The 27,729-nt window shown below is 38.8% G+C and overlaps 1 protein-coding gene and 1 long non-coding RNA gene across 8 annotated transcripts in view; one reads left to right on the forward strand and one right to left on the reverse strand.

Annotated features, from left to right (window-relative positions):
* GALNTL6 (polypeptide N-acetylgalactosaminyltransferase-like 6) overlaps positions 1-27,729 on the reverse strand; it is a 1,214,871-nt gene that overhangs the window by 544,608 nt on the left and 642,534 nt on the right. The gene's annotated exons all lie outside the window — the stretch shown is intronic.
* Positions 1-27,729, forward strand: part of LOC110256615 — a 227,038-nt gene that overhangs the window by 197,401 nt on the left and 1,908 nt on the right. The window contains exon 3 of one of the 2 annotated variants that reach the window (XR_002338373.1): positions 758-842. The exons of the other annotated variant lie outside the window; for it this stretch is intronic. This is a non-coding gene — a long non-coding RNA (uncharacterized LOC110256615). Of the gene's footprint in view, positions 1-757; positions 843-27,729 lie in introns of those variants that run through there. 2 annotated transcript variants of the gene reach the window in all.

The following is a 27,729-nucleotide window of genomic DNA, read 5'->3' on the forward strand; positions in this document are numbered from 1 at the left end:
ACAGACTCCTAGTGTCTCTTCAAGGGATATACATAACAATCTGGCACGTATCTTTGAGTTGTTCTGCAGGAACTAAGACCCTCATCCAGGTGGAGAATGGTGACTACCTGCTGATCAAAAGCACACAGACATCAGACTGTGTTGGAACCAAGGTTGATGATAAGATCCCCAAAGCATCATCCTGTTACCTTAGCAGCAACCAGTCATAAGAAAGTCCCCAAGCTGCAATAAATACTGTACTTTCCTTCACCACAACCAGTGTCAGTAGATTGGCTTTGATGCATGTCAGGCAAGCCGACCTGAGTTCAGGTCAATAAAAATATCTCCATCATTTCCAGAACAGACTTGGGAAAATTACTAAACTTCTTCAAGCCTCAGTTTTCCATATGCGAAGTGGAGGTTACTATAGCTCCCACAAGATAGAGTTTAGCATGAGCAGCAAACTAGATAATCCACATAACTAGAGACCCATGTAACACTTAGTCCTGGACCTGGCACATAGTAATGGCTCCATAAATGTAAAGATTCTGATGATTATACTCCAGACTGCTCCCTTTTCTGAAACTCTATTAATTTGTAATAGTATATATAACATGGAGGTGTGTATGACAACGCTCTAATAGACTGACAGAATAAATTATGAATTATTCCTTCTCAACTTTCAATTTCATTATTTACAGTTTATAACTGATATTGTGATATATAATGATATGTTTATGTATGTATTTATTTAATTTTTGTTCTTTTTCTGGCACAGATCTCCTAAACCCCTTGGAATTTTCCAAGATGGGAGTGATAAGGGTGTTCTTATTTTATTAATAAGAAGACTTCTTGAATGTACCTGAAGCTCTGGACTGGTGGCCAGAAGAAGCAACCTTATGGTTGGAGGATTGGAACTTTCCTTCTCCCCACCTGATTAGGAAAGGAGAGGGGCTGGAGGTCGAATCAATCACCAATGGCCATTGATTTAATCAGTTGTGTAGTAGTGTAAATTGGTGTGTGTGTAGTAAAGCCTCCATAAAAACCCAAGAGGATGGGTCCAGAGAGCTTTCAGGTTGGGGAACAGGTGGAGTTTCTCAGAGGCACAGCTGGAGAGGGAATGCAAGCCCCACAACCTTCCCCCACCTTCCCCATGCACCTTTCCCATCTGGCTGCTCCTGAGCTATATCCTTGTGTAAGAAACAGATGGGCTAGTAAGGAAAACCTTGCTCTGAGTTCTGCAAATGGTTCTAGCAAATTAATGGAACCTAAAGGGGAGGTCATGGGAACCTCGGATTTATAGCCCATTGGTCAGAAGTACAGATGACTACAGGACTTAAGATTGGCACCTCAAGTGGGTGGCAGTCTCCTGGGTCTAAGCCCTTCACCTGTGGGATGATGCTTTCTCCATGTAGATGGTGTCAGAGTTGAGATGAATTGTAGGACATCCAGCTGGTGTGTGAAAACTGCTTGGGGTGGGAAAAATCCCTCCACATATTGTAATTGGAGGTGGAGTCTGAATAGCCAACTTTAGACAGAGCTCTAAGATGCAGATGTTGGACGAGGTGTCTTCATGAATCAGACCTTTGCATATTTAGGGTCTCCTAAAAATAAGCAGGTAGTTAGATGGACCAGCCCTGGATTTCTTCACCTCTACTTGCCGATTTTCCTAGAAGTGTGACAGTTACATTGCTGGGTATTAGGGAGAGGAAAAAAATGAAAAATTGTGTTTTTTGACTGAGTAAATGAGTGATATGGAAATTAAGTGAGGCAAGTGAAATTTAGGCAATTTTCATCACTTTTGAAAGCTGTATGAATGCACTTAAAGACATACCTTATTAAAGCTCTTGAAAATACTTAAACTCTGAGCACTGTACACAAAACTTCATCTTCATATATCAAGTTAATTCTTCTCGAATCACTGTTAGTTAAATTTTTAGCATTTGAACATATATTTAAGATAATATACAGAAAAGAGAAATGGTTTGGACATATGAATCATTCGACTGTGACTCTTTAAGGTATAATTTGCAGATCATCACAAGGTTGTTAGGAAAAGATCTGTCATAAGGGAAAAAAGGAAAATAGAGAGCCATAACTGAAAAGAACTACAGAAACAGAAGGGTAGAGAAAATTTTTGGGGGGGCCATACCTGCAGTGTATGGAAGTCCCAGGCTAGGGGTTAAATCAGAGATGCAGCTGCAGCTGCAGGTTTACACCACAGCAATACCAGAACCTTAACCCACTGAGTGAGGCCTGGGATTGAACCTGCATCCTGGTGGATACCAGTCAGGTTTGTAACCCACTAAGTCACAACAGGAACTCCAAGAAAACATTTTTAAGAGAAAGTAATGGGAAATATGAGACCATTGGAATTATAGTGGCATAAAAAAATTTACATATTGAAGCAGAGAAAATGTTATTTACAACATGAATGGGCTAAGTAAAAAGAAATTGAGTCTGTGGCAGAAGGAGGTTATCTTTAAATTTCTATAGCTAGTGTTTTGTAGCAAAAATCAGGGTCTGTATTTTAATTTCATGAAAATGCAAACATTCAAGAAAGGCAGAACTCTGGGCTTGGGGCTGGAGACCTAGGTTCCATTGGTCTTAGGAATGACATTAAAATACTAATCAAGCTGTGAGGAGGAGCAAAGCTCAGGAGGCTTCCTGATGCACCAGGAGTTCACTCTATAGCTGCTAGATCCAGGCATTTTGGGGTAGGAACCAAGGAAATTTGCTTGCTATCAACAGGGGCTAGAGACCCTCAGGAGAATGGAGGCTCTGGATGTGGTTAATTAACAGCTGCCTCTGGAGAATTTTAGTATTTCATCAATGGGTATGTCCAAACTGGTGCATACCCTGAAAATATGAGCACCGAGCTATGAGCTAGCTGGATCCAATGGTCCTAGTGGCCCTTTTTAGCTCTAATATTGTGTGTGTGGGCACAGGCAGATGGATGCACGTGCGTGTTAAATCCCTTGCATAGACACCTTTTGGCTTTTAGATTGACCTGCATTGTGAAAGTAGTGGTTCCCATTAAGAAGAAGAATCCTTTAGTATGACTAATTGTAAGAAGCAGAATAATTTCTTTTTCATTACACATAGTAAGACTTTTCCAAAAACATCAAAGCTTGATTCTTAAAATCTTTATGGCCCACCTACTTTGTGTTGTGTTACTTATCAAAAGTTAAGGCACCAATGCCCTGTGCTCACCCAGTTTCAGAGCTGTCCTTAATTTTGACAGTCCTTTTTACGGTAAGCATTATTTGTCTTTGATTTGAGCTGTGCTGAGGGTGTGCTCAGTATCTTTGGCAGAAAATATAAAACGTACATTATTGTGAGGGCTACCTGGCCTTTCCTTTCTTCATATGTTCTTTCTGTCACTTATTCAGCATATATATATTTTATATATATAATTTTTTTTTTTTTTTGTCCATACCAGTTACATGTGGAAGTTCCTGGGCCAGGGATCAAACCTGCACCGCAGCAGTGACAATGATGGATCCTTAACCCACTGAGCCAACAGGAAACTGCCTGTTATCCAGTGTCTATTGATTAAGCCCTTGCTAATTATGCAACAGTTAAGAATGAGCTCTTGAGTCAGTCTGTGATTTTGAATACAGGCGTGACTAAATCTCTTGGCCTTTTCTATGAGTGAAGACAGTGACACTATATCTCCTGTAGGGTTTCCATGATGATTACACATCCCACATGATATCCTTAGCATATTGCCCGGCTCCCAGTGCATGTTCAATCAGTGGTAGGCCCTCTGTTTATGTGCCAGGCACTGTGCCAGGCCTGGGGCTCTCTGAGCTCCTACATGGCTTCATGTTTTACATAGAAGAGCAATCATTATTATTGCTGGCCAGTTTTGAAAAGCAGGCACGTCTCCCCAGCACTGTGTGGCTGCACTACAGTTCTTGCAGGTGAGCTTTGAAAAGGCTGACAGTAATAGTCAACCCAGCTCTTCTCATCCTCTAGAAAGTGCCCAGGTAGCTTGAGGTCATCCCTCTGCCATTCACACCACTCCAGTGAAATTTAAAATCAGGGATTCAGTTTTTCTTATTGTAAAAAAAAAAAAAATTGTTTAGATAAGAAAGAATACATGATAAGTGACTTCAATGTAAGCAAGCATTATGGAATCACCAATTGTATTCAATCTGTGCTTTAAAACAGAAGTAGTGACTTGTGACCATCGTTATTTACGGGTACATGTGGGCTGAAATTTCAAATGTCTCTTTACTAGAACACTGCAGCAGTGTTTGTCAGGGCAGCAATTCTGCCCGACTTCCAAGGTTGTGTGCATTTGAAGAACCTCTTCAACGTGTGCCCCCTGATTAAATGGGCCCAGTCTTTGTAAACAGTTCCTTTCATCTTTTCAAGTCTACTCCTGTCCTTATCTCCCCAGAATTTCCTTCCCTATTCTTAGCCCATCCCAACTCCAAGTGGGTCCTTTGTCAGGACAAGGTCAGTGCTGACCTACAGAGTACAGGCTGACCAGCTAATTCCCTGCTGTTCTTAGGTTAAAGTCTTAAAGAAGAAAGTCCTTGCTTAATTACTTTCTAAAATGAGGTGCGGGTTAGTCTTTATCAGGAATGCCTACAGGCTGTTCTCTCTCATCAACAAAAGACTGACACCATATCAGTTATCTGAGCACAGAAAACAATCATAAAAAGATACAATAATACCAGTCACAAAAGGAGATGTCTGAAAAATAATTAACATTATTTTTCCAAACCATATATTTCTGATAATCTTTTAAAAATTGAAGTGTCATTGATTTACAATATTACATTAGTTTCTGATGTACAACAAAGTAGATTCAGATATCTATCTATATCTATATATCTGATATATATATACATACATTTCAGATTTTTTCCATTATAGCTTATTACAAGATACTGAATATAGCTCCCTGTGCTATACAGTAGGACCTTGTTATCTATTTCATATACAATAGTTTGTATCTGCTTATCCCAAACTCCTAATTTATCTTTCCCCACCTTTCCCCTTTGGTAACCATAAGTTTGTTTTGTTTTCTATTCTGTGAGTCTGTTTCTGTTTTGTAAATAAGCATATTTGTGTCATATTTTAGATTCTACATATAATCATATCATATATTTGTCATGGTCTGACTTACTTAGTATATGAATCTCGAGGTCCATCTATGTTGCTACAAATGGCATTATTTCATTCCTTTTTATGACTGAGTAGTATTCCATTGTATTTATGTAACACATCTTTTTTATCCATTCCTTTGTTGATGGACATTTAGGTTGCTTCCATGTCTTGGCTATTGTGAATAGTGCTGCTGTGAATATTGGGGTGACTATCTTTTCAAATTATGGTTTTCTCTAGATATATGCTCAGGAGTGGGATTGCTGGATCATATGGTAACTCAATTTTTGGTTTTTTAAGGAATCTCCATACCAATTATTTCTGATAGTCTTAAACAAAATATAGCCCTATCAGATGCCTCTTTATTTTAATTATCCAGAATTCCTAATAGTGTAGAAACAAATAGATATTTGGAAGGGTGTTTCATTGATAGTCTGTAAAAATGGCTCAATGAGGTTGTCACAGTAATTGGGTTTCAACAGTTTATCTTGAGTCACAGTACTAGAACATCTAAAAGGCTTCTATTTGTTGAAAGGTGTTCAGAAAATATAATATCACCATGGAAAATATAATATCAGTGCAAAGATGGCTTCAACTCTTCATTTCAAAGCCACATTTTAAAGGCTGTTGGCACAAAGAGGGGTAAGGTTGATTTCTTCTCCCTTTAATGTGGGCTGGTTTTATGTCTTGCTTTGGCTGATAGAATGTGGTAGAAAATCAGTACCAGCAAGTGTCTCAGAATATCAGGTACACTTCTCCATGCTTCGTCCTGCCCTTTCTCTCAGCCTTGCCACTATCATGTGATGGAAGAAGTTTTCACACACTGAGGCATGGGGAAGTCATTTTGGCTCATAGATATTTTGTCTTAGACTTTTTGATTATAAGAACACCCTGTCTTATGGCCTGTCAAACATGCATTGTCAATGTGCTTTAAGAAAAGAATGCATTGGAGTTCCTGTCGTGGCGCAGTGGTTAACGAATCCGACTAGGAACCATGAGGTTGCGGGTTCGGTCCCTGGCCTTGCTCAGTGGGTTAAGGGTCCGGCGTTGCTGTGAGCTGTGGTGTAGGTCGCAGACGCGGCTCGGATCCCTCGTTGCTGTGGGTCTGGCGTAGGCCGGTGGCTACAGCTCCCATTCGACCCCTAGCCTGGGAACCTCCATATGCCGCGGGAGCGGCCCAAGAAATAGCAAAAAGACAAAAAAAAAAAAAAAAAAAAAAAAAAAGAAAATGCATTTAAAAATCAAAGTGGAGTCTCTGTGGTTCAGGCTTCCAAAATGGAGCTGGGTGGCCACTGTGGTGGTTTAGGACATGTTCCTGAATCAATGACAACTCGAATTTTCTAAACTCTATTAAACTCAAGGCTAATACCAGCGGTTCTGTAAACAGTATCTGTGAGCAGCAGCCAGCCTGCATATTGTCGCAAAGTCTCACCTTGTAACTACACAGCCACGTGAAACCCCAGCGAATCCTCATTTCGTAAGCACCCTTAATTCTTCTAAGCTCCAGGTATAATTCTTGACTAACAATTTAAGTAACTTTGTTGTTTTTGCTGCCCCCATTTTGCAGTCCAGAGGAACACAATTCAAATGCTTCTTGAATCTGCATCAACCTGAGCTATGGTCCTCTGCCTGGCTAAAATAAAACTCTTTTCTATTCTTATTATAGATTGGTTATTATTACTGTTGACAGGTGTAAATACCCAGGGCTACCTTGCGGGATAGTGACAGACTGTACATGGGATAGCCACGGCGCCCCCTAGTGACAGCTGGTCAAGCTGCAGGAACCGGCTCCTTGGAGATCCTTAGTTGTATGGAAGCCCAGATGCTGGAAGATCCACTTTCTGAGCCTTACCCAATTAATAACTAGAGGGATCATGCACTAAACAAAACAGTGATGTTCTGCACTAAGAAATGGTGAGGATGCTATGCAATAACTAGTTGATACCGTTGTGCTAGTGGTTTTAGAACAATCTGTAGGAGTAGATTCAGTCCAGCTACAGTCTGAAATGTCCTGCTTTTATTCTTCTTTGCCCTTTACCTCTGCTATGGCTAAACTTTCTTCTCCTTGGCTTAGAAATAATGTTCATTATTATCAGTGCATTGCTTTCAATTTTTTATGCCCTAGGAGTCCATTATAATGGTAATAAGATTTTAGTGACTTAATAGCCCCTCCGATTTGAGGCCTTCTCCCAGACAACTAATAGAACAGAGTGAAACTTAACTAAGATCAGCAGCGGAAGTTCTAAGGAACACTAGTGCACTCTGCAGCAAAGAAAAATGTACATGCAAATTTTACAAGATTCAAGACCTTTTGCAGGAGTTCTATGGATGTACTGAGATGGGAAAAAGAAAAAAAAAACACAAGATAATAGATGTGCAGTTAAGGCAGTAATTATCTAAAGGCTCACAGGAAAGCTGGAAAGATTACATCAGATAATGCTATTTGTATTTCCTACTGGCTTTGTTAACATGTTGAAAACAGTGCATGGTCCAATCTGAGCTCCTGTTAGGTGAGAGAAGATTGATTTTTCTTCAGATGTACCAACTGATGGATGAGTGATTATTCATGCGTACAGGCTTAATTTAATAACTCTATTTTTCACCTCTGAAGGAAGTGGAAAGTGGAAAGCAAAAAGCCAATGCTTTCACAAAGCACCTACATATATTGCTAATCTTTGTATTCAATAAATCTCAATTAATAGTTTGCTATTTGGTGAATTCCAGAATACCTGCAAATCATGAGATATATGGCTATAAAAAAAGTAAATAAAAATATATTATTCCATTCATTAAGTATCAACTTTTCCAGAAGTTACTTTATCACTAATATAACAGCTGTTTTTAAATTACTAGTAGAAGTTTATAGAATCACTTTATGAAATGCAACCATCATGTTACTTTTACATATTTTCAAAAATAAATTCTAAGTTAGGAGTTCCTATAGTGGCACAGCAGAAACGAATCCAACTGGGAGCCACGAGAATGCAGGTTTGATCCCTGGCCTCAATCAGTGGGTTAAGGATCCTGCGTTGCTGTGGCTGTGGTGTAGGCCAGCAGCTGTAGCTCCAATTAGACCCCTAGCCTGGGAACCTCCATATGCTGCAGGTGCAGCCTTAAAAAGGAAAACAAAAAAAGGAAAAAAATTTAAGTTAACCCATATTTTATTTATTTCAAAGTCAAGTCATTTTAGGATGAGTGTCTTGGTTTTGTTTCAGCTGGGGATTAATCCTTGACATCTTTTGTGAGATTATACTAAACTAGTAAAGGAAAATTAATAATTTCATTGTTCTTTAAAATGTTACTAAAAGTCATTAAAGATGTTTTATGATATAGTCTGGAGGTGACAAAACTCTCACTGATTTCAATTCTTGTTACAGAAGCATTTCAAGAAATGAGAATACTGAGAGATTCAGAACTATTTTGAAAAAGACTGGTTTTTGATATGGTGAACCAATCTGCATAAAATTAGAAAGTGAAATTTTGAAGAAAAGCAACAAAGTGTTTTACAAAATTATACTATTATATGCTACTAAATGTAATTTACTGTATATTTCACAGGAAAGTCATTGACATGATTTAGAAAAGAATGTGTTTTTACTGAAGCTTGTTTGATAAAGCAAGCACTTATTATGGTTTTCTTTTTTTTTCAGATTTTTTAAAAATTTCCCCATTTTTTCCTCTACTTTACAGCATGGTGACCCAGTTACACACACATGTATACATTCTTTTTTCTCACATTATCATGCTCCATCATAAGTGACTAGACATAGTTCCCAGTGCTACACAGCAGGATCTCATTGCTAATCATTCCAAAGGCAATGGTTTGCATCTATTAACCTCAAGCTAACAATCCATCCCACTCCATCTCCCTCCACCTCGGCAACCACAAATCTATTCTCCAAGTCCATTATTTTCTATTTGGTGGAAAGTTTCATTTGTGCCATATATTAGATTCCAGATATAAGTGATATCATATGGTATTTGTCTTTCTCTTTATGACTGACTTCACTCAGTATGAGAGTCTCTAGTTCCATCCCTGTTGCTGCAAATGGCATTATTTTGTTCATTTTTATGGCTGAGTAGTAGTCCATTGTGTCTATATATCACATCTTCCTAATCCAATCATCTGTCAATGGACATTTGGGTTGTCTCCATGTCTTGGCTATTGTGAATAGAGCTGCAATGAACATGCAGGTGCATGTGTCTATTTCAAGGGAAGTTTTGTCCATATATATGCCCAAGAGTAGGATTGCTGGGTCATATGGCAGTTCTATATTTACTTGTTTGAGGTATCTCCAAACTGTTCTCCATAGTGGTTGTACAGCTTACATTCCCACCAACAGTCCAAGAGAGTTCCCTTTTCTCCACACCCCTCCAGCATTTGTTATTTGATGGCCATTCTGACTAGTGTGATGTGTTATCTCATGGTAGTTTTGATTTGCATTTCTCTAATAATCAGGGATGTTGAGCATTTTTTAATGTGTTTGTTTGCCATCTGTATATCTTCCTTGGAAAAATGTCTATTCAGGTCTTTTGCCAATTTTTCAATTGGGTTGTTGGCTTTTTTGCTGTTGAGTTGTATAAGTTGTTTGTGTATTTTAGAGATTAAGCCCTTGTCCGTTGCATAATTTGACACTATTTTCTCCCATTCTGTAAGTTGTTTTTCTGTTTTCTTTTTGGTTTCCTTTGCTGTGCAAAAGCTTGTCAGTTTGATTAGGTCCCATTGGTTTATTTTTGCTTTTATTTCTGTTGCTTTGGGAGACTGACCTGAGAAAACATTTGTAAGGTTGATGTCAGGGAATGTTTTGCCTATGTTCTCTTCCAGGAGTTTGATGGTGTCTTGTCTTATATTTAAGTTGTTCAGCCATTTTGAATTTATTTTCATGCATGGTGTGAGGGTGTATTCTAGTTTCATTGATTTGCATGCAGTTCTCCAGGTTTCCCAGCAATACTTGCTGAAAAGACTTTTTCCCATTTTTTGTTCTTGCCTCCTTTGTCAAAGATTAATTGACCATAGGTGTTTGGGTTTATTTCTGGGTTCTCTATTCTGTTCCATTGGTCTGAATGTTTGTTTTGGTATCAGTACCACACTGTCTTGATGACAGTGGCTTTGTAATATTACCTAAAGTCTGGAAGAGTTATGCCTCCTGCTTGGTTTATGTTCCTCAGAATTGCTTTAGCAATTCTGGGTGTTTTGTGGTTCCATATAAATTTTTGGAGTGCTTCCTCTAGATCTGTGAAAAATGTCATGGGTAATTGGATAGGGATTGCTTTGAATCTGTAGACTGCTTTGGGTAGTATGACCATTTTTACAATATGAATTTTTCCAACCCAGCAGCATGGAATATCTTTCCATTTCTTTACATCTTCTTTAATTTCCTTATTAATGTTTTATAGTTCTCAGCACATAAGTACTTTACCTCCTTGGTCAGGTATATTCCCAGGTATTTGATTTTTTGTGGTGCAATTTTAAAAGGTATTGTATTTTCGTATTCCTTTTCTAATATTTCATTGTTAGTATATAGAAATGTGACTGATTTATGAATGTTAGTCTCATATCCTGCTACTTTGCTGAATTCGTTGATCAGTTCAAGTAGTTTTTGGGTTGAGTCCTTATGGTTTTCTATATATAGTATCATTGTCATCTGTATAGTGACAGTTTTACCTCTTCTCTTCCTATTTGGCTGCCTTTTATTTCTTTTTTTTGTCTGATTGCTGTGGCTAGGACATCCAGTACTATGTTGAATAACAGTGGTGTGTGTGGGCATCCTTGTCTTGTTCCAGATTTTAGTGGGAAGGCTTTCAGCTGTTCTCCATTGAGTATTACATTTGCTGTGGGTTTGTCATAAATGGCTTTGATTATGTTAAGGTATGTTTCCTCTATACCCACTTTGGTAAGACTTTTTATCAAGAATGGATGTTGGACTTTGTCAAATGCTTTCTCTGCATCTATTGAGAGGATCATGTGGTTTTTGACTTTTCTTTTGTTAATGTGGTGTATGACGTCGATTGATTTGCTTATGTGGAACCATCCTTGTGAACCTGGGATGAATCCCACTTGGTCATGGTGTATGATCTTGATATATTGTTGTATTCGGTTAGCTAAAATTTTGTTGAGAATTTTTGTGTCTATATTCATCAAAGATATTGGCCAATAGTTTTCTTTTTTGGTGGTATCTTTGTCTGATTTGGGAATTAGGGTGATGGTGGCATCATAAAATATCTTTGGGAGTGTTTCTTCTTCTTCAACCTTTTGAAAACTTTTAAGGAGGATGGTTATAAGTTTCTCTTTGTATGTTTGGTAGAATTCTCCCGTGAAGCCATCTGGTCCTGGACTTTTATTTGTAGGGAGTGTTTTTATGACATATTCGATTTCATTTCTAGTGATCAGTCTTGTTCAGTTGATCTGTTTCTTCTTGATTCAGTTTTGGCAGGGTGTAAGTCTCTAGAAAGTTGTCCATTTCTTCTAGGTTGTCAAATTCGTTGGCATACAATTGTTCACAGTATTCTCTCATGGTTTTTTGTATTTCTGTAGTATCCATTGTGACTTCCCCCGTTTTCATTTCTTATTTTGTTATTTGGGTTTTTTCTCTCCTCTTCTTGGTGAGTCTAGCCAGAGTTTTGTCAATTTTGTTTACCTTTTCAAAGAACGAGCTCTTGGTTTTATTGATTTCTTTAATTGTTTTTTGAATCTCTATTTTATTGATTTCCTTTTTGATCTTTATGATTTCCTTACTTCTGATGACTTTAGGTTTTGTTTGTTCTTCTTTTTCTAATTCATTTAGGTGGTGGGATAAGTTGTCAATTTGTGATTTTTCTTCTTTTTTGATGAAGGCCTGTATTGCTATGAATTTCCCTCTGAGCATTGCTTTTGTGGCATCCCATAGATTTTGAGTGGTTGTGTATTCATTATCATTTGTCTCGAGGTATTTTTTCATTTCCTTCTTGATTTCCTAGTTGACCCACTGGTTTTTTTTAGTAGCATGTTATTTAGTCTCCATGTAGTAAGTTTTTTCTCATTTCTTTTCCTGTGGTTTATTTCTAGTTTCATGCCATTGTGGTCAGAGAAGATACTTGAAATAATTTCTATACACTCAAATTTGTTGAGGTTAGCTTTGTGCCCCAATGTGTGATCAATTCTTGAGAATGTTCCATGTGCACTTGAGAAGAATGTATATTCTGATTTTTTTGGATGTAATGTCCTGAAAATGTTAAGTCTAACTTTTCTATTGTGTCCTTTAGGATCCCTATTGCCTTATTGATTTTCTGTCTAGAGATCTGTCCATTGGTGTAAATGGGGCGTTAAAGTCTCCAACAATTATTGTATTCTCATCAATTTCTCCTTTTATGTCTGTTACTACTTGTTGTATGTATCTGGGTGCTCCTATATTAGGGGCATCTATATTGATGATTGTAAAATCCTCTACTTGAATGGATTCTTTAACGATTAAATATTGTTCTTCTTTGTCTTTCTTTATGGCCTTCGTTTTAAAGTCTATTTTATCTGATATGCAACTCCTGCTTTCCTCTCTTGTCCATTGGTATGAAATATCTTTTACCATCCCCTCACTTTCAATCTATATGTGTCCTTTGCCCTAAGGTGAGTTTCTTGTAGGCCGCAGATTGAAGGTTTTTGCTTTTTTATCCAATCTGGCACTCTGTGCCTTTTGATTGGAGCATTCAGTTCATTGACATTTAAGGTGATTATTGACAGATATGTACTTATTGCCATTTTATACCTCATTTTCTAGTTGATTCTGTTTTTCTTCTTTTATTTTTTTCGGTTGGATGGTTTCCATTTATTTTATGCTTGAGTACTTTTCAGTTTTTGTGAATGTAATATTCAGTTTTGATTTGTGGTTTCCCTGTTTTTTAAGTATGTTAACCCTTTCCTATATCTGCTTGCTTCAGCCTCATAGTCATATAGGTTCAAACACATCATTAAAATAAAAAAGAATCTATTTTGTATGATTTTGATATCTTTTTTTAAACATCTTCTTGTTTAGGTATGTATGTTGGCTTATTTTAGTGACTGCTTTCCAATTGTGGTTTCCTCCATCCTAATTATTATTATTATTTTTTAATTTAGAGAAGCCCTTTCAGTATTTCTTTTAGAATGGGTTTAGTATTGCTGTACTCTTTTAGCTTTTGTTTGTTGGAGAAATTCTTTATTTTCCCTTCTATTTTAAATGATATTCTTGCTGGATAGAGTATTCTAGGTTGCAAATATTTTCCTTTCAGCACTTTAAATATATCTTGCCACTCCCTTCTGGCCTGTAGTATTTCTGTAGAGAAATCAGCTGATAGCCTTATGGGGGTTCCCTTATAATTAACGCTTTGCTTTTCTCTTGCTGCCTTTAGAATCCTCTCTTTATCTTTAACTTTTTCTGTTTTTATTTTTATATGTCTTGGTATGGGTCTGTTGGAGTTCAACTTGTTTGAGGCCCTCTGTGCTTCCTGTATCTTAACATCAGTATCCTTTAGATGTGCAAAGCTTTCTTCCATAATTTCTTCAAATATATTTTCAATCCCCTTTTCTTTTTCTTCTCCTTCTGGAATAATTATGTGTAGATTGGCCTGCCTTATATTATCCCATAGGTCTCGTATATTGCTTTAATGTTTTTTCATTTGCTTTTCTGTCTGCTGTCCTGACTGGGTGATTTCCATTATTCTGTCTTCTACGTCACTAATTCATTCCTCTGCATTATTCATTCTGCTCTTTATTGCTTTTAGCTCAGTCTGCATCGCTGCAAATGCATTTTCTAGTTTTTCTTGCCTTCTCCTCATATTTTCTAGTTCCTTTCTAAAGGAATATACATTACTGTTCATATCCTCTCTTAATTCCTTCAGTATTTTCACTATCTCCCTTTTGAACTCAGTGTCTGTCAGACTGCAGAGGTCTGTTTCATTGTTGACTGCTTTAGGTGAATTCTCCTGTTGCTTTAACTGGGAATGGTTTCTGATCTTCTTCATCTTGCTCGTGTTTTTCTTTTTCTGTGAGTTTGGGGAAGCCAAACTGTAGTCTTGTAAGGCTACTTTTATGCAAGAATACCCCTTTGTATTTTTTTGGGGGGGTACTATTATTGTTGGTGTGGAAGTTTGAATATTTGCTGTCTCTTTCTTTGGTGTTAGCAGTCTGTTATCCCCAGGATGCTCAGTGTGTTTTCAGGGAGAAGGAGGCAATGGTTAGGGCCAGCAGTTAGTGCTGGGTCATTAGGCTCTCAACAGCACCAAGGACCTACAGGAAGGTGGCACAGGCTACTCATAGTTGCAGGGCCCTGGGAAGTGGTAGTGAGCTCGAGACAGATCTACAAGGTGACCAGAGCATTTGGCAGTAGCAGCAGCAGGGTGTATGAGTTCCCAGGGGAGTGAGGGCAACAACAGCTTTTATTTGATCACAATGCCCTCCTCTGAGGTGATTAGAACTGCGAGTAGTTCCTGTTCGGGGACCACTAGTGATACTGGGCTATGACTGTTTCTAGAGTCAGTGATAACTGCAATGGTTTCCCCCTGCCATCTGCAGACAATGCCTGAAGCAACCAGTCTCACTTAGCCCACATAGGAGGTGCTGTACAGGCTGCTCCTAGTTTGAGGATCCTTGGAAGTGACAGAGATCAGACGTGTGGCAGTGGCAGCAGCAGGGCGGGTGTGTTCCCAGGGGTGCGAGAGTGCCAACAGGTGGTGTTTGGTCACAAGGCCCACCTCTGTGGTGCCTTTGAGGTGAATGGGGCTGCAAGTGGTGTCTGTTCACAGACCCCTAGTGGTGGCAAGCCACCCCCACCTCTGGAGCCAGAGATAACTGCACTAGTTTGCCCCCTCCTCCTGTGGACCTTATTATGGTTTTCTTAAACTCAGGACAAAAAACGTATACATGTATACTAAGTAAGATTCTTGTATATATGAAATTCTAAGTTTTAATTAGAAATATACATTGTATACTTGGATGGCAAAGTTGGACTTTGTTACTTTTTTTTTTTTAATTTGTGGCCATGCCTGCAGCATGTGGAAGTTCCCTGGCCAAGGATGGAACCCACACCATAGCAGTGACAATGATGGATTTTAACCCTCTGAGCCACCAGGGAATTCTTTGGACTTTGTTACTTTTAATTAATTCTTTATATTTATACTAAGATTCCTTTCTAATTAAGCTAGAAAGGGCATCAAGTATAAAAATTTTTTATACTTTTAAATATATCACAAATAATTAACTGCCAACTGCTAATTTCTTCAGTGTAGCATCTCTTTGTGTGGGGATATCAGAACAGCCTTCATCACACAAACATTACCAGCTGGATGACTACTGGGTACCAATAAACAGGTACCAAGGATCACCCTAGTGATGTGTTCAAGCCCTAGGACTTTGGCAGAGAAAATGGAAACTAGTATTGTTTTCTTAATTATGGTGCCTCATTTAAAATGATTTCTTCCAAGGTTGGGCTTCCCTGAGTTCATTTCCTTACTTTGTTTTGAAACACAGACATTCCGTTTTAGAACACCAAGATTCTATGGTGGATTGAAAAGAAACCTAAATTGGTATATTTAAAACTATGTCTCAGAGATATTTTATTTAAACAAAAGTTGGAACGAGGAGTTCCCATTGTGCCTCAGCAGGTTAAGAACCCAAAAGAATGTCCATAAGGATGTGGGTTTGACCCCTGGACTTGCTCAATGGGTTAAGGATCTGGTGCTGCCACAAGCGGTGACATAGGTCACTGATGTGGCTCAGATCCAGCATTGCTGTGGCTGTGGCGCAGGTCAGCAGCTACAGCTCTGATTTGACCTCTAGCCTGGAAACTTCCATATACCACAGGTGCAGCCCTGAAAAGAAAAAAAAACTAATTGGTCAGTTTAAAGTGCATGAGAAATTCAACATAATTTAAGGGAATTTCATTCACTTTAAATGATGATCATTGTAATACATCCAGGCAAGTTCTTTACCCACAGAGACTATATTAAACTATTAATGTGCACAAAGTGTTGACACATAATAAATACTAGCAGCTACTATTACTACTTCTATTATTATTACTATTATGATCCTTGCTCTTGATCCCTCATATTCCTAACTTTGGCTTTCCCTGGGCTTAAAAGAGCAGCTCTCCATTTCTTTAGAAGAGAACAATGTGGAAGTGTGTTCACTGTTCCTTAATTCCTTATCCATGCAGCCACCTTTTGATAGTAACTATTGTTTACAGGTGTATGCTCTATAGGAAATGGTTGAGAAGTCATGACATATAATATTTAAAGGTAAAAATAAAGTCGTATGATGGGACTTATCAGGGGATTATCATGCAACCACCATGAACCAAGCATCTGCAGATGGCTTGCCTGTTAAAATGTGACCTCTTCAGGGAAGCCTTTCTCAATTTCCTTGATGAAGTTTCCAGTTAAACAGTCCAAGAGCTAGCTCCTTACTAGCCCTTGTCACACTGTGATCAGACAGTTCATCACACCGTTATTTGGGGTGTGCTTTCCCTCATTAGCGGAAGAACTCCAGGAGAACAGGGCCACATTTGCCTGCTGCATTCCTTTGATCTTGTACAGTGTATGCTCTGGGCAGGGGGACAAATGAAGAGATCGGTGACACAAGAAACTACATTTGCAAAGCACAGTAGATTGATTTCTTGCTTTTATTCCAAGTGTATATTTCACTTTTTCCTATGCTATCTACGTACCAGTTTAGGCACTGCAATTATAAGCAGTCTGCCATCTCCTTTAGGATACTGCCTCCTAGTCTTCCTGCAGGTTCTTCTCATAATATTACTTTTCCTCTCTCTTTCTGAGTAAAGTTGATTTTATAGTGTAGTCTTGGGAAGAGGTTTGCTTTTTTCCCTGTTATTTTATTTTTTCTTCCTCCTGCTCTAGAAACAAGAAAATATATCGTACACCTCCCCCCTCCCCAGTTCAATCAATAACTGCACTTACAACCCTTTTAAGCTCTTGTGGTTTTTGAAACAGCTCTCATTGTTTATCTCTCCACATAGAAGGTACAAAACAAACCATAAGGAAAATTATCGAACTGCAACCGCATCAGATTATAGATGTCAGGAGGTGGCAGAACAGGGTAGTTGGTCTAACAAAGGTGGTGCCTATGGTCAGTCTTAATACTTTGTAAATTTGATAGAAACAAGATTGTACACTTTTCACAGAAAAGGTCCTCCCTTCCCCTGTATTCTCTCCCCTACCCCCAGACATCCTGGATTTTCCTTATTTAAGGTGTTTCCTTGCCCAGAGTAAACTCTGAATTTCTCGCTCCTGAAATCCTACCCACACCCTAAGGCTGAAACAACACATTTCCTTAGCTTTCTCCTTCGCATTTTACATGCAATTCCCATTCCCTCAGCAAGGATTTCTTAAACATGGGGTTTTGAGGTAGATGAGCACGGGTTTAGTGATACAGTAATGAACAAGATAGAGTTGGGGACCCATGAAGCGGGGAGCCTAGCGATGACATGATAGGTTAATGTTATGTTATCTGCACTGAGCAGCTGTGCTGACGGACATGCACAGGTAGAGTCTTTTATCAGCTGTGCTGGCGAAGTAGCTCTGCTGGGGGCGACATTGCAGTTTAGCTGATGAAATGTGGAGAGTCTGGCTGTATGGGAGAAGGAGCTCTTTAAGGGTGTAGAGAGCACCCTGCCCCGCAGGTGCACAGTGACCTGAGAAGCAAGGACCCATGGAAGGCATGGCAGCTGTAAACAGTGCCAGTCCCTCAAACCTGGCTGTCTACATTGGAACAGTGCCCGGGAGGCCAGGTAAGTAAGCCAGGTGGCAAAGCTGACCTTATTAGCCAAAATATTCATGCTGCCTGTGCTTTTATTATTCTTAATTGGCATATAGTTAATTTTCAATATTGTGTTAGTTTCTGCTCTACAGCAAAGTGATTCAGTTATATGTACATGTATATTTTTATCATCTTCTTTTCTATTATGATTTATCACAGGATGTTGAAGAGAGTTCCCTGTGTTTACAGTAGGACCTTGTTGTTCATCCAGTCTATATGGAATAGTTTGCATCTTGGATTGAAAGTCCAGGGTGAGCAGATGCCTGTGTTTTATATGGTGATTTCTCACTGGTTCTCTCTCTCTCAAAATTTAGGGAAGCCATAGAAAAGTACAACCTTCTCTTACTTGTATTAAAAAAAGATTGGAGGAAAGGAATTTAAGTACTGAGCACTTTGAAACAATGTGGCAAGGGAAGTGGTGTCTCTACCAGGGTCGGGAGGAAACTCAGATAGCTAAAGATGAGATGCTTAGTAAATAAGCTGCCAAGTCTAACTGGGCGTTTCACCTGAGCCAAACCTTTTTTTTTTTTTTTTCTTTTTTCTTTTTAGGGCCTCACCTGTAGCATGTGGAAGTTTCCAGACCAGGGGAAGAGTTGGAGCTGCAGCTGCCGGCCTATGCCACAACTACAGCAATGCAGGCTCGGAACCACATTTGTGATCTACACCACAGCTTGCAGCAATTCTGGATCCTTAACCCACTGAGCAAGGCCAGGGATCAAACCCACAACTTCACAGACACTTTGTCAGGTCCTTAACCCACTGAGCCACAATGGGAACTCCTGAGCTAACTCCTCTTATACATTTTGAATTTTACTATTGCAATAAAGATCAACTTCCCTCAGGAGAGGGAAAAAACCTTTTTAAATGTGGCCTTAGAGAAAGAGTTTCCTGTTTCCACTTGGCTCTGTGTATGGCAGACTGGGAGCTGGCCAGGGGTTGGGGAAGTTGGCATCCAGGCAGAATGTGTGGACAGGCCTGAGGAACCAGCTGGACACCTGATGGATATGAAGCACAGTGTCCCCAAGCTCTGGCGTGACTCTGAGGTGTTATCAGAAGTCAGGATGGTGTTGCAGCAGGGTTCTGTGGGGGGTACGTCTAGTCTGTGTTAGACACTTGGTCACCAGTTAGATCTGCCAGACTCACTCACAGAGTCCAGTCCTGCTCAGTGAGCGAACAAAACACAGGGGATTCAATTTCCGAAAAAGAGTTTGGCAAGAGCTGGGAAGGAAATAAAGGTTCTGCCAGAACATTTAACACCTGCTAGAAAGGAACACTACACTGACACCTAGTTTTTGAATAGGACTAATTTGAGAGACATGGCACTAAGGAACCATGGGGGCCCTGCATGCCAGACTTGGTTGCATTTGGGATTTAGAAAAAAAAGACTTTCTCCATCAGGAAGGACTGAAGTTGATGATATATTTTCTCGCTCAATTATGTTTTCACAGCAAACTGGGAGGGACTAAGGGTGGAAAAAGACTTGGTGAATGTAAAGGAAAAAACAGGGGCAGTTTTCCTCAAGTTCCCAATTTACAGTGGTGTCTCCCTTTTCTGATTCCTGGCAGCCCCTTGTTTCCTTGTGGAATTTCTATAACTGGGCCTTAAATAGAATCCCACACTTGTCTCTCTCATGTTATCACATTGCAAATGTGCAATGGACGGACAGCCTTGGGCCCACGTGGTACCCAGTGAATCACCTACGTTCAGGTTCTCAGTAAGTGAAACGAGTGAAGTAACCACCATCAGTGAAGCAAGCAGATCGAGTCCATGGTAGTATTTTTACTGCCTTTCTTGCCAACACACCTGAAGCTGGTCACTTTTTATTTTACAAATGGGGCACGTTTTCAGGACTAGAACTTGCCATGTGTGTCATATTCCTAATGGTTAAGAATCTGGATTTATTTGCCTCTGTCCTAAGGGTCATGTCACAGACTGTTGACTTGGGAGAAAAAGTGGTGAATGTATTCAGAATATTTGCCAGTAAAAGAAAGAAAGGGAAAACCTTAAGTTCTTAAGGGCTGGTCTATCATTCTGGAACCTTTGCCTCCCATGCTGAAAACATTTCCCGTTTTAATCCTGACCTTTTGTACAGCTTATGGCAAATTTCAGAGATGAAAAGTGGTTAAGCAAGGAGAGAAAGGATTAAGTATATATGGTGAATATTCATTGCTGATCAGAGGTTTATATACATCCATGTTCCTTTCCTCTTAATACAGCCACGGAGATGTCATTTAAAACTCAATTTTATTAGCACTAACTAACTAAATCAGCTTCATCCTGGAATGGCTTCAAGGAGAGCCACTTGCATATTTAGAGTTAAAATAATCACTACTTCAGGCTCAGTACGTCTTTAATGAAAGGTCCAGCCTTTCCTACACCTTTCTTTTTTAAATTATCTGTATTCTTTCCTGAGTAATTTTATGTTCCTGAACTTAAAACATGTCTTTATTAGGTAAATTAGCATTCATAGGATGGGGTAATTTGATAGTACCAATGGCCCCATATCTCATATCTCATACTACATAATCATCTAACTTCTGAGGAAAATTTAGATGTCACTGTCTTTCTTAATATTCTTCTTCTTCTAGAAAATTTTGGCTTATTAGCAAAAACAATAGACTTTATCAATTTACATATATAAATTCTTGGAGAAGGTATTTGTATTAACCCCTCAAGAGTTATTACCCATCATTAGCTACATTGTACATAATGCAAGTCATTTTCTTCAAAGAACTTCTTTAAATAAAGCCTGTTCTTACATTTAAGGCACAAGTTCAGCTATTTAAAGAAACATACACACCTAGGTTCAAAACTCTTAAGTATAGATAATAATTTTACTGGCAGAAGATATATCCATCCAAAGATTCCCCTGGTAACACAGAACATCAGCTTTGTTTGTTGAGGATCTTATATATAGTTCAGACTTACGTCTTAGAATCTAATGCATTGAGGTCCAGAGAAATTGGCAGGTATCCCTGGAAACAGCGTGTTGGGGCAGAGCTGAGGGTACAACTCAGATATTCAATTGGCCTGGTCCTTTACTTTTTCATTTTGCTGCTGTTTTTTGTTTTCACTTTCACCTTCACATAAAAAAAGTGCCTTTGCTTATTAACTATGTATAACTTTATCTCTTCTAATGATAGCCTTTCACTGCCCCCATCGTAATCTCTTTTGTATAGTTGCTATAACATTGAATTCTAATTATATATGTGACATATGGATGGTCCTATCAGCAAAAGTACTAAATAATGGGACACATTTGCAGATTTCATTCTGGAGCACTCTGAGTCCTAGGCTTATAAAAATACATATATACATATACATGCATACACACACACACACAGACATGTTTTTAAGTGCTCCACCTGTGGCATATGCAAGTTCCCAGGCTAGGGACCGAATCAGAGCTGCAGCTTCTGGCCTACGCCGCAGCTATAGCAATGCCAGATCTGAGCCAGATCCGCAACCTGTACCACAGCCACAGCCATCCATGCCAGATCCTTAATCCTCTGAGCAAGACCAGGGATCAAATCTGCATCCTCATGGATACTAGTCAGGTTCTTAACCTGCTGAAACACAAAGGGAACTCCTAGACTTTTATGTTTTTAACCTGACTGTTGATGACTTGTCTTTCAAGGTTTATAACTTTAAATGACATACATCATAAGACACATATACACCATGATTTATGACACAAGCAATATGATGACAGGCTGTTCTCCCTTTTACTACCACCCCTGACACAGTGCCACACCAGACCAAACCCACCCTGTAACTCACAAGCTAAAGAAATCAGACCCCCAGGCTCTTCCCCTCACTGTCTTGCACCTGGAGTCAGTTCTGGCCACTTCTCATCTGTCCCCAGACTCTCTGTCCAGGACCCATACTTTGTAACACTTTCTGACCAATCAGAGAGCTAAGGGTCTTGCCTGTAAAGAGTAAATAGGTCTTTGTGTTCTGCTATAAGAGCCAGGGACTATTATAAATAATTTTACATATGAACATTTGTTTTGAATTAGTAACTGCTCTGGGAAACTCTTAGATTCTTCACCACATCTCCTAGGAACATTCAAAATCTAAGAAACAAATGTAATGAGCAAATTGTGTCTATTATATCAGAGGAAAATCTTTGTGTCTATTTCCCAGAAGACAGTATCGAAGGAGTACATAAAATGGAATATGCAAGCTGGTTAAATCACCATGAGAAATCTTTGTAGAAATTACTCTTGTTTGCTGATTTAATGTTGTCAATAGGGAAGAATGATCTGACTCTACAATCTGCGACAAACCTTCACTGGGTGCTTCTTCTGTGCCAAGCAGAGTCTGGGCACTGGGAATGCTGTGGGAAACAGAGTCCCTGACAGCAAAACATACATTATCACAGGGAAAGACAGATGATAAGCACATAAATAAACATAGAATGTAATTTCAGGTACTAATAAGAGCTATATTAAAGATAAAAATGACTAAGATGGAAGATAATGACGGGAGTCTATTTTAGTTAAGAAAAGCCTCTGGGAGAAGATGATATTTGAATTGGGATTTGAATCATAAAATGGAGGCAGCCACACAATATCTCAGGGAAGAATGTTCCAGGAAAAATGGCTGAAAAGTTTTTAACTTGGAGTCAAGAATGAACTTGGTTTGTCTAAAAGACAAAACGGGGACCAACATGGCAGGCGCTTGTTCCCAGTGATGGAGTGAGAGGGAGGCAAGGAATTCAAGGCAACAGCCAGGCATTTGCACTTTAATCTGATTACAACAGGAAGCCACTGAAGTTATAAGCAGGGGTAACATGACCTGATGTATGATTATACACATCACTTGCCTCCTGAAATTGGAACCGAAATGCAAGAGGCCTGAAACAGAGGAAAGGAGTTAAATGGTCATGGTCTTAAAATTACTCAGAGAAATATGGAAGTGACTCGTGCAAGGATCCTCTTAGTGGAGATACTGAGAAATGATGGGGCTTACTGATGGATCACACAGGTGGATGGGAAAGAATGAGATCAATGATCACTCCCAACTACGTGATCTCAGCAATTGGATGGGAGGTGGTTCCATCTAATACACTGAGGAAGACTGAGAGCAGAAGGAGTAGACTCAAAGCGACACATGTTAGGCTTGGTCATCCACGTGGGGATGTAGGCTGTTGGAAACATGGACCTGGGATGTGGGAGAGCATTCCAGCTTGAAGACATTAGTCTAAGAGTTATCCATGTATGCATATTATGTAAAGCCATGAGTAACGATGAGGTTACCCAATAAGGAAGCTTACATCAAAAAGAAAAAGAACAGAGGGAAAGATCCTTGCTCATGGCAACATTTAGAGGTCTGGGAGGATGAAATCAAGGAAAGGAGACTAAAAAAGAACAGCTAGTGAGACAGATGGAAAACTGAGAGATTGGAGTTTTTCAGAGCCTAAAGAAGAAAGTGTTTATGACATTTAGTGGCACCTAACCATGTCAATCAGTGTTGAAGTTCACATACAACAAGAATGTAAAATAAGCCATTGACTTTGGCTAAATATAAGTCATAGGTAACCTTGAAGGAGGTGTTTCAGTGGGTTGGTGAGAATGGGAACTTGCTTGGAGAGGGTTGGCAGCAGGTGATGATGTCTAAGTAGCTTGTACTGATGACTTTATGAAGGAAATTTTGCTGTGAAAGTGAGCTGTATGCCTTCCATATAGTGGTATTTGTAGTAGCACTGACATATTTTTAAATTAGTTGGTTTTAAGACATGTTTAGGATACAGACGGAATGACTGGTGGAAAGGAGGAGATACTGGCTGCAGAACAGTGATGTTGAAGGGACCTTCTTCCAAAAGGAAAAGAGAGTAGCATTCTGAGCACAAGTGAAGGGATGGAGGGGCGCTCTCTTCCATTGCTGTGAGATAGAAGGACCTGTGGTTGGACACCGGTACGCTCAGGGTGGGGTACTAACAGGGAAAGATGACGTGGTCCTCCTATAACTATTTGTTCGTTCTAAGAAAAAAGCAAGTTGATGGGTGGAGTATTAAGTAGGCAAGAAAGAGATTTAAAGAAAGAAGAGCAAATATGATATTATCTTCTCAGTGAGAGGAATTGCTTTAGTAAAATAAATTGGTTCAACCACTATGGAGAACAGCACAGCGGTTCCTTAAAAAGTTAAAAATAAAGTTATCATACGATCCAGCAATCCCCCTCCTAGACAAGCATCTGGAGAAAACTCTAATTTGAAAAGATACATGCACCCCAATATTCATAGCAGCACTATTTACAATAGCCAAGAAATGGGAACAACCTAAGTGTCCATCAAGGGAGGATTAGATAAAGATGTGGTGTGTGTGTGGATGTGCGTGTGTGCACACATGTCCACACACATAAATGGAATATTAATCATTTATAAAAAAGATGAAATAATACCAATTGCAGCAACATAGATGGACTTGGAGATTATCCTACTAAGTGAAGTAAGCCAGACAGATAAAGACACATATCACATTATATCATTTATATGTGGACTCTTAAAAAATATACAAATGAACTTATTTACAAAACAGAAATAGACACACAGAGAAAACAAAATTATGGTTACCAAAGTGGGGAAAGGATACGTTGGGAGTTTGTGATTAACAGACACACACTATGGCTTATAAAATAAGCAACCAGATCTTACTGCATAGCACAGGTAACAATAGTCAATATCTTGTAATAAACTATAATGGAAAAGAATCTGAAAAAGAATATATATATATACACACATATATGTATACACACATATACGTGTGTATGTCTGTGTGTGTTCATATACGTGTGTGTATTTATATAAAGCTAAATCACTGCTGTATATCTGATACTCATACAACACTGTAAATAAACTGTAAAAACAAAAGAGGGAAAGCGAATTTATTAGGTAAGTCAGATGAGACTTCCTGGCATTGATAAGCCAATAGGATAATGACTAGATGACATCATCTCTAACCATTCCTGCCCAGGTAAGGTAATACTAAGAGTTAGGAAAAACCCCGCTTTTAAGCATTTCCCAGGTGTGCCCTCCCCACCCATACTGAGTTTTAGACAAACCCATGACTAAATGAATTATTGGATGGCTCTTATATTTCCCAGACTTTCAAAATAATCCTTTACTGAGAGAAGGCTAAAAGGGAACATCAGTAATACTTGAACTTTTCCTAGTATTCCCTGGTAGAAAACATAGGGGACAGTAGAATCCATGGATCTTAAATTCCTGAAACTTTTGTCTTGTTCTCATGTTAAGAATGGAAATCAGTCTAGTTTAGAAATGTGAGTAATCTCTCATGTGGTAAAACAGTGAATTTGGTGTAAACTGATGAAAGATGCCAGGAAGAAGACACTGAAGGCTGGATTACTGCCTAATGAAGTCTCAGCTGGATGACTTTCTGCAGAAAATCTAAGAAATGCTCAAGAAGATGGACATAAAACTCCAAACTGCCAAGAAGCAATATTTATTTTCTCATGAACTAGCCACAGAAATGTGTTTAGGATCTAGGCTTCTTTCTCTAACTTACCTCACTTAGTAGGAGAATCTCTAGTTGCATCCATGTTGCTGCAAATGGCATTATTTTGCCCTTTTTATGGCTGAGTGGTATTCCATTGTGTATATATACTACATTTTCTAATCCATTCATCTCTTGATGGACATTTAGGTTGTTTCTATGTCTTGGCTATTGTGAATAGTGCTGCGATGAACACAGGGGTGCATGTATCTTTTTTGATATGATATTAATTATACGTAGAATCTAAAATATGGCACAGATGATCCTATCTACAAAAGAGAAATAGATCATAGATATGGAAAGCAGAATTGTAGTTGCCAGGGGTGAAGGGGAAAGGAGTGGGAAGGATAGGGAGTTTGGGGCTGGTATGGATAAGCAATGAGGTCCTTCTGTACAGCACAGGGATCTATGTCCAATGTCTTGGGTTAGAACATGATGGAAGATAGTATGAAAAAAGGGAATGTACATATATGTATAACTGGGTCATTTTTCTGTAAAACAGAAATTAAAAGAACACAGTAAGTCAACTATACTTTTAATAAAAAAAAAAGATCTGAGCTGCTGGGTATCACAAACGAATCTTGTGAACTTTGCCACTTGCAGCATTGCCCAGAATGCCCAGAGCCTTCCTTTGAAGGTACTGGATGAGGGAGCTCTTTCCAAACTGAAAAACCAGTAGCACTGGCTCTGCTCATTGCCTCTGGGTGAGAACAGCCACATGGATGACTAGACCCATGAGTAATAAATAGGGCAGTGGTTAGAGTAAATCATTCTATCATCCATGTTTTAGAAAAAACATCAACCCCACTTTTAAAACCTGACATTGGACACTGCTTTTTAAAAATATCATCGTTTATAATAGCATCATTCTCAGTTCATATGCTCTACTTGCAAAATCACTAACTTGCAATTTGAACTTTTGGAAGACAACCCATTCCTACATCTAAACCTGTCTTGAAGATAAATGAAATGCACTCCTTTCTAAAAATCCTGAAATATTTATTCACCCCTAGCCCCAGTAATAAAATAGTTATGTGCAATTTACATGAAGTGTGGGCCCTGACCCACATTAAGCCATATATACTCTCTCTGGTCTTTATCAGGAAAAAAAAATCTATAAAACGACTTGTAATACGACTTTCTGTACTCAAGACAGCACGATGTATAGGACCATTTTCACTGAACTCTTGACACCAGCCATAAATGCATTAGTATCTCCATTTACTTCATAAAACTATCATTTACATTTATATTATGCTTTTAAAAGATATTTATCATAATAAATGGGCTTCCCCCCCTGCTACTGTAAAGCCAGGTACATGCAGGGAGATACAGCCTTTTACCCATTTTCTAACTAAGAGGAGACATGAAATTTGGACCTACAACCATTGCCAAATACAGTGGCTGCTTAGAAGGTGAATGAGATGTATAAATACATACATATATCACCTTTAAAACTGCAAAGCCACACAGCCCAAAAAAGTGACACCTGATTCAGGTCAGCCTTTTAGGGCAGGATGTGGGTAGGAGATGGATACTTGAAGCAATCATTCTATGGAGGCCAAAGAGCGGACACTGCCTGCCGTCAGGGCAGAAAGAACATTCCTGTGAAATAGTGTCTCAAATGTGGCCTCATCTGAAAAACCTGTTTCTGCCCTTTGAACTACGAATTTAACTTCTGTGGTGATTTTTTTTTAAAGCAGAATTTTTTCTTTTATTGAAAAAAAACATATATATCTTTACTTTTTCTCTTGAACACAGTTTCTAGGTACCCATCTTCAGAGAGAAATTTTAAATGTTTGTACTTTACTGTACCTTGTTCAAGACTGATTATAAATATTTTCGTATCTGAATAACCTTAACTAAAACTATAGCAGAAAATAAGATAACTCAGAACTAAGAGAAATTGCACACTGCTATCATTGTTTGTTTTGAACCTACTGTTTAAACATGGGAACATGCTACACCGGTCAGTTTAGAGACAAAAGATGTGCCCAAAAGAAGTTTGGAAGATTCCAGTCCATTCAAAACTTGGTTGAACTGGAAGCACGTAGTTTAGTCCAGTTTGTAAAGCTAACTGTGTAAGTGGGAGATCTTTGAATTAACTTCCACATGGATGTAATGTTTATTAACTTACACATAATGAAGCATCCTGATTTGAAACCTGTGTGTATATTGAAATCAGTCATGGCAGTTTCTTTTCATACTGCTATTTACAGCACACATAGCATTGTGTTGGCCAGATCTATTCACCATTCTTTCTCTTCTTCCAAACTCTAGGATCCTTCAATTTTAAGACTAGGTCATCTTTGTGTTTCCAGGACCAAGT

The sequence above is a fragment of the Sus scrofa genome, chromosome 14 (genome assembly GCF_000003025.6).
Source record: "Sus scrofa isolate TJ Tabasco breed Duroc chromosome 14, Sscrofa11.1, whole genome shotgun sequence".
In the NCBI taxonomy this organism is placed as follows: domain Eukaryota; kingdom Metazoa; phylum Chordata; class Mammalia; order Artiodactyla; family Suidae; genus Sus; species Sus scrofa.